Raw genomic sequence first — 6,292 nt, forward strand, 5'->3', positions numbered from 1 at the left:
TGAAGAGCTTGCGATCGCCATGCAGCACCACAGCATCATGTGCTTTCGGAAAAGCACCCCTCAGCATCAGAAGATGCCCTTCTGGAGGCATGCAGCCATAGAGTCATTATACCCCAATGTAGGCCTATTTGCCTACTAGCCAAATAAAGTGCAGAGCATGCATGATGCCTGCAACTCATCATTCCAACATATGTGAACATTTAATGAATCCTTCATTAAGTTCAGTCAGTCAGTATGTCATCCATTCTGTCATTTGTCTGAGTTGTAATAGGAACTAAATCAAAGAGAAAAGAACAGTCTTATCCATGTGTTTATTGAAATCCATATGTATTCAAAATGATCTAAATTCTTTAGCCTATCACTTTAATAATTCAATGTTTTAATTTAGGCCTATTCCTCCACAAAATAGGCCTTCAACTTGTAGGCAGTGCAATTTAGGCTATAATTTTGGGTACTGGTGTCTTGAAGAATAATTTTAGAACTGTTTTTATTATAGCCCTCGCCTTAAAGAGACCCTAGCTAACAGGCCTCTAAATATAGCCTCTAAATATATTTTTTTACAAAATAGTAGAAGAAGCACATGCAGTGGCTGATAGAGAAAACAGATCTGGCAATAAGAATATGCTATAGATAGGCTTGACCATTTGGGACCCCTTGGCTATTTCGCTCAGGACAGGTTATAGCCAAGACTTAATCAATATTTTGTTGTGTCTCATTTATTTATATGGATATAGCATGATGGGGTTGTGCAATGTAAATGCCTATAACAAGCCTACATATAGAGTGGAATTTGCAAATACAACAGTCAAAATGCCTAGTATAAGGCTTACAGTCCGTGCTCCCAAATACTGGAAAAAGTGTGATTCATTAGGTTACATGATCACCACAGTAGCCCCATGCGGCTATAAAAAATGTATTATGCAATTTTAAATAACACACAACAGCATTGCATATTTAGCTAGTGGAATAGGCCTAGCCTAAACATATTTACTTTCTATTTTGCAGCTCAGGCATTTATTCTAGACAAAGCTCTTCTGTGTCTTTATAGTATAATTCTCACAAAAGTAATTTGCTGAAGGCCCAAGCCTATACTACGCCATCTACTAGTATAACGTTGTCATCAAATGCCATTCTAAAACAAACTCTAGGCTTTTAATTTGGAAATGAAACCGGAAGCTGCAAAGCAACTCTAACGTCTGGCGTAGAGTTGCTTGATTGACTAGCTAACTTCGACTAGCTACGTTCGGTTCATGTTCTTTGCAGATACCACATTCCTGACAAAGGTTTGTATGTATAAAAAAGATCTGTAACCTGTAGAAGGCCAAAAGGTTCAAATCATCTTACCTCAAACACGTCTCAACACTTGTATTTATCATTTTTCACGTGATTGACACTTCAAATCAAAGTTTATTTGTCACATGCGCCGAATACAACAGGTGTAGACCATACAGTGAAATGCTTACTTACAGGCTCTAACCAATTGTGCAAAAAATGTATTAGGTGAACAATAGGTAAGTAAAGAAATAAAACAACAGTAAAAAGACAGGCTATATACAGTAGCGAGGCTATAAAAGTAGTGAGGCTACATACAGACACAGGTTAGTCAAGAAGATTGAGGTAGAATGTACATGTAGATATGTTTAAAGTGAATATGCATATATGACGAACAGAGAGTAGCAGTAGCGTAAGAGGGGTTGGTGGGTGGTGGGTGGCGGGACACAATGCAGATAGCCCGGTTAGCCAATGTGTGGGACCACTGGTTGGTTGGCCCAATTGAGGTAGTATGTACATGAATGTATAGTTAAAGTGACTATGCATATATGATAAACAGAGAGTAGCATCAGCGTAAAATAGGGGTTGGGCGGGGGCACATAATGCAAATAGTCTGGGTAGCCATTTGATTACCTGTTCAGGAGTCTTATGGCTTGGGGGTAAAAACTTTTGGGAAGCCTTTTTGTCCTCGACTTGGCACTCCGGTACCACTTGCCATTCGGTGGTAGAGAGAACAGTCTATGACTGGGGTGGCTGGGGTCTTTGATAATTTTCAGAGCCTTCCTCTGACACCGCCTGGTGTAGAGGTCCTGGATGGCAGGCAACTTAGCCCCAGTGATGTACTGGGCCGTACGTACTACCCTCTGTAGTGCCTTGTGGTCAGAGACCGAGCAATTGCCGTACCAGGCAGTGATGCAACCAGTCAGGATGTTGCAGCTGTAGAACCTTTTGAGGATCTCAGGACCCATGACAAATCTTTTTAGTTTCCTGAGGGGGAATAGGCTTTGTCGTGCCCTCTTCACGACTGTCTTGGTGTGTTTGGACCATTTTAGTTTGTTGTTGATGTGAACACCAAGGAACTTGAAGCTCTCAACCTGCTCCACTGCAGCCCCGCCGATGAGAATGGGGGCGTGCTCGGTCCTAGTTTTCCTGTAGTTCACAATCATCTCCTTAGTCTTGGTTACGTTGAGGGATAGGTTGTTATTCTGGCACCACACGGCCAGGTCTCTGACCTCCTCCTTATAGGCTGTCTCGTCGTTGTCGGTGATCAGGTCTACCACTGTTGTGTCGTCTGCAAACTTAATGATGGTGTTTGAGTCGTGCCTGGCCATGCAGTCGTGGGTGAACAGGGAGTACAGGAGGGGACTGAGCACGCACCCCTGAGGAGCTCCAGTGTTGAGGATCAGCATGGCAGATGTGTTGTTACCTACCCTCACCACCTGGGGGTGGCCCGTCAGGAAGTCCAGCATCCAGTTGCAGAGGGAGATGTTTAGTCCCAGGATCCTTAGCTTAGTGATGAGCTTTGAGGGTACTATGGTGTTGAACGCTGAGCTGTAGTCAATGAATAGCATTCTCACATAAGTGTTCATTTTGTCCAGGTGGGAAAGGGCAGTGTGCAGTACAATAGAGATTGCATCATCTGTGGATCTGTTTGGGCGGTATGCAAATTGGAGTGGGTCTAGGGTTTCTGGGATAATGGTGTTGATGTGAGCCATTACCAACCTTTCAAAGCACTTCATGGCTACGGACGTGAGTGCTACGGGTCTGTAGTCATTTGGGCAGATTGCCTTTGTGTTCTTGGGCACAGGGACTATGGTGGTCTGCTTGAAACACATTGGTATTACAGACACGTGTCAAATGTAATTTTTTGTACACCTGATTTTTTTGCCTGTCTAGTGTGTTTACAGGTGATTTGAACACTTGTTATGATCATTTTTCAATAGCTTTTTTCAAGTGTAAAATGTCATTTTTTTGTACACGTGTTTTTTTACACCTGTTCAGTGTGCATTTACAGGTGATTAGAACACTTATGGTCATTTTTACACACGTTCATTACACCTGTTCAGTGTTCATTTACAGGTGATTAGAATGCTTGTTATGGTCATTTTTACACACGTTCATTAATTGTTAAAAACTTATTTGGTAGCTAATGTCACATTTTGTGATTTTTTTAAAGCATTTATGCATTGAAAAAAAGCTCATAAAGGTCATGTTAAATGACTGATATTATCTCATAGAAAAAAATTTATAAGATCCCCTGAGCCCATCTTAACTTCAGTCATTTTCTACCATGATTACATTTACATTTGAGTAATTAAGCAGACGTTCTGGTAATATTTAGCTAAATACATATACTGTAACTCACTCTCTGTGCCATCTTTTAGCATTTTCCTCACAGTAATACACATGTTCAGTCTTTATTGGTCTTATTACACAAATTATTAATTTCTGCCCTGAAAAATCTATTCAGTCCCTCCACATTGAAGTAAATGGCGGCCAATTTGAAAATAGGCTGCATTGACTGATTTTACACTGAATCCATGATGACTCTATGAAACTTTTCCAATGGGTCTCCTTGTTCTGTGGGAAGTTAGGTGTAGTTATCATCTAGGGTAGCATGTGATAATAAAGCACATCCCAATGCTGCCCATTCTGTCTCATCAATATACCCCAAAATGCATACAGGTACTGCATGACCTTTGACCCACCCAAGGTGGACCCATGAAGATGTCATTAACATTCCAATTATTTGATACCTTATTTCATACCTCAAGTTAATAACATGTCAATTGCCTTATTTTGCAAAGATTGTTCCCTGATAATACATTCATTTCTATATTCTGGATATCAACAATTTTGCCTCTGACGTACCAAGCTAAGTCCATGTGAAAACAAATCCCCTCCATTGTGTATTCATTATTTTATAGTAACAATATGTTCCTCCAGCCTTTGGGCTCCTGAGTGGCGCAGCAGTCTAAGGCACTGTATCTCAGTGCTAAGAGGCATCACTACAGACACCCTGGTTTGAATCCAGGCTGTATCACAACCGGCTGTGATTGGGAGTCCCATAGGGCGGTGCACAATTAGCCCAGCGTTGTCTGGGTTTTGCTGGTGTAGACCGTCACTGTAAATAAGAATTGCCTAGCTAAATAAAGGTCAAATAAAAAATATAGCACATTTCAGACATGAATGCAACACTTCACAGGAAAAATGAAAATAAAAACTGAAATACTTACAATAGAAACAAAAGAATAAGATTTTTAAACTAAAAGACTAAAAAAGCACCCTAAGGAAAAAAAAGCTAAAAAGGTGTGTTTTAAGATCCCTTTTAAACATGTCCACAGTTTCTGGCCCCTCAGGTTCCCTGGCAAGCTATTCCAGAGGCTGGGGGCGTAATAACTAAAGTCTGCCTCTCCATGCCTCTTGGTCCTATGCTTCAGGATAGTTAAAAGGCCAGTGCCAGAGGACCTGAGGGACCTACTGGGTACATAACTTAAAAGCATGTCTGACATGTATTGAGGTGCACAATCATGGATTGAGTTGAAAACCAATTGAAGAATCTTAAAATGAATTCTAAAACTCACAGGCAGCCAGTGCAGAGACCTTAAAACCGGTGTAATGTGTGCTCTCTGTCTGGTCTTGGTCAGTACCTGTGCTGCAGCATTCTGCATGTTTTGCAGTTGACCAATGACTTTCTTGGGTAGACCAGACAGGAGAGCATTACAGTAGTCAAAAGCCTGCTTGTAATAGAAGAACGGATGCATCTCCGTATCAGCCTGAGATAGAAACGGACGTACCTTGGCACCTGAGGGGTGGTAAAATGCTATTTTGTTCACATTCGTAATGTGTGATTAGAAATTGAGTTCAGAATAAAAAATATTTAGTGGCCGTGAATTAAAATGTGCGGCCAGATTCTCTCTCTGTGCTGTGGCTCCAATAATAGGTACCCTGGTCTTGTCTTGATTTAGCTAGAGGAAGTTGTGAGCCATCCAAGTATTTAAATACTGTGTGTTGCTTATCAACAAAGTAGCATAAATGGTTGGACTGTGAAACCATGACAAATATTAACAGGCCACATTCATGTCCTGAGCAAATTATTCAAGCCATTGCACAAAATAAAAATAGGGAATAGGCATGTTTATTTATTTGTGGTTGACTAATAAGCCCAAGCAGTACGCTAGGCCATGATATGTTATACAATATTTAAAATTTATACATTTCAAAAAATCACTACATTGGGGAAAATAAGTAGCGTGTACACTTTGTTACCGGTGTAAAATTCCAAATGCACTTTGATATGCTAAACTATGTGACCAATACACTATTTGAAGCCCTCACTGCCACAACAATTAAAGTGTCATTTAATTTAGAACTGACAAAATAGCTTTTTTTATTATTATATAATAAATATATATACACACAGTCAGCCACCTTGCATCATTCACGAATGTAAAAAATCATAGCAATTTATAATATCCCAATCCAAATAGTGTTGAACATATTGATAAACTAGATATTAATAACACTAATGCTAAGCAAAGGGAGCTAGGAAAGGTAGATGAGCTAGAATAGGAAAGGAGAAAAGGAAAGGTAGATGGCAAAGAAAAGAAAGAAAGGGAGCTAGGATATAAGGAAAATAAATCATTAAATGAACCGGGAAAGGAGAAAAGAAAAGGAAGCACAGAAACGATAGGAAAGGAAGTTAGGAAAAGGAGTAGTATAGGAAAGGGAGTTTTGAACAACATGGAACTGGACAGCATTTGCAGTAAACGGTTTCTGTTACAAAACGTTTTGCAATAGAATTTGTGTAATGAATACACCTCTGATTGGACTCCTCTATTTCCTGGGGCACTTTCATTGTGGATCGTTGCAGATAGAAATGTTATGAATAGAGCTGACATGATTTGTTATTCTATAGTCAGTGAGGCATGTTTGTTCGACACAATACATTTATATCTAAAGGTTCCATAAAAAGTGTCAGGATAAGGTAAGGAAAATGGATTTCAAGACAAAGCAATTC

This window comes from Salvelinus alpinus, chromosome 28 (assembly GCF_045679555.1).
Source record: "Salvelinus alpinus chromosome 28, SLU_Salpinus.1, whole genome shotgun sequence".
Taxonomy (NCBI): domain Eukaryota; kingdom Metazoa; phylum Chordata; class Actinopteri; order Salmoniformes; family Salmonidae; genus Salvelinus; species Salvelinus alpinus.